The following is a 2,190-nucleotide window of genomic DNA, read 5'->3' as shown; positions in this document are numbered from 1 at the left end:
TCTCTGTCCCTCTCACTCACTCCCCCAACAACGCCGCGTCCACACACAAAAACCGCTGCCTTGGCTGCTCTCTCATTCATTAGCCCCAAGAGAACTCGCATCATTTCCAGCCTCCCCCTTTTTCCTCTCGCCGAAATCCCCCCCCCCTTCTCCTGCTCTCTTCCCCCCTCGCAGTCAGTCACCCTTCTTTGGGGGACCGCAGAGACCGTTCGTTGGGGGGCCGGTCCCTTGTCTGCACCACCACCGTCGCTCGAGGACGGGCCCTGCTCCTTCGTCGGCGCCCCCCTTCTGCTGGGGCCATCATGTCGGCCCGATGTCAACGAGGCTCCTTCGGACGAAAAGGGATGATGATGGAGCCGGTATGGTGGTGGAGCCAGTGGGGCACGCTGAGGAGGCGCACCAGACAGAAAATGACTCCCCTTTGTCTACCGACAGAAAGGCGCCTAGCCTCCTCGGACATCGCCCGGCTGAGCCGGCTGCAAAGAGCCATACTACACTGCACTCCCGCAGTGCAGTGCGCACACCAGGCAGCATAACTCTGCCAAAAAACAAATCTCACAAGAATACATTTTTGCGAGATTCGGGTCAAATTTTTTCTGTATTGAGAGAAAAGTGTATATGGTTGCAAAACTCTTCGCGTGAAAAAAATATTTCAAGGACTGCTAGCAGGGAAGACTTGAGGATGATGCGAGCGTAAAAAAGGCGAAAAAGGACAACGCGCGTAGATGGCGGCGGCGGCGGCGTCGGCGGTGGGGGGCTTGGAGGAGGAGGCAGGACACTGGGTAGGGTTTCCAACTCTCGGGGCTTGTCCACTGAACCGGACAAGTGCGGGGCACTCTCCTCTGCTCCCCAGCTCGTGCTAGCCCGGCCGTGCTCGCGTCGTGGCGTCGGCTCACTCACACTCGCTCACAACACACACGCGCGCAAGCAAGCATTCGCGATGAGGGAAAATATATATTTGTTTTCTGCAGAGGTTCGTGTTCGGTGGTTCGCGCCGGAAGCGCGTTGCGGCTGCTGGACCGCGCGGCCCCGGGGCCCGGCCCACAGCCTCCCGGCGAGATGCTTATCGGGGTCGCATTCGCACACCCCCCGCACCTCGGGGTACCCTTTATGGACCAACATCCCCGTCGCTGTTTATCTCCGGCCCGCTGCATACGGCATTTATATTCGAGAGTCCATAATACACCTCTGCTGGGCCTCGACCTGGGTGGTTCGCAGGAATGGAAGCCCCGGGGGCTCGCCGTCGCCAGTCGCACCGGCCCGGCGCGCTCGGCCGGAAGGTGAAGGTGGAAGGTAAAAACGCGCGCCTTTACGGAATGGTTCGCGCGGGACGGGTTGGAGGACCAGGCCCTGCCACCACCCACCACCACCACCACCGGCCACCGGAAACTCTGCGAACCTGGGAAAAGGGAGGACAGCAGAGATCTTTGTCGCAGCCTCCCCAACAACAGACCTGGGGCGTCCTATCTTCTGCCCCGACCCGACCCCGCATCCAGAACCCATTGACTCCCCCCTCCTCTCCACACACGACGCTCGCCGACCACATGACCCATTATCGCACCAGCTAAACTGTAATCTCGGGGGGGAAACGAAAGCAATCGACAGACGAAACGTCAGGTCGCCCGGGTCGGGGGGTCGGGTTCTGTCCCGCCCTCTACTAAAAAGCCCCCCCCCCCCCCACCGTATGTATCTCTTCTCCAAATCTCTCCCCTCTCCTCCGCCCCCAGTGCCACACTCTGGGGCGGATAGATTACCCCAAATTACAACCCAAACCCCCCCAAACCCACCCACAATAATGGTTCAGTTTCCAGACACGCAACCCGATGCAGTCGTGAGGAGGGATTAAAAACCTGTCGATCGCAACAAACAATGTCGGGACCCTTTTCTGAATCCCTCCGCAGCACCGCTAAAGCGTCGTCGCCGTCTTCCTTTCGTGTTGCTAACGATGAAAAGTACGAATTCTCACCTCATCAAACGCCCCCCCCCCTCCCCTTTCATTAAGTTTTTATTTCGAACACCGCTTTTAATTTTCCCTCCCCCCTGATCTCTGGCGGGCGAACCACGCAAGCGGAAGGCGGAAGACCGGGTCAGCAGGCACCCCGAGCACTACAAAGGATTCGGAAGGGCCAAAGGGGGATCGACGAAAAAAGATTTTTATTAAGTGGATGAAGCGATCACAGTCACGCGATG

Source organism: Frankliniella occidentalis, unplaced genomic scaffold (assembly GCF_000697945.3).
Source record: "Frankliniella occidentalis isolate FOCC.00 unplaced genomic scaffold, Focc_3.1 Scaffold809, whole genome shotgun sequence".
Lineage (NCBI taxonomy): Eukaryota > Metazoa > Arthropoda > Insecta > Thysanoptera > Thripidae > Frankliniella > Frankliniella occidentalis.
The sequence above is the reverse complement of the archived record's forward strand: the minus strand, read 5'-3'. Positions refer to the sequence as shown.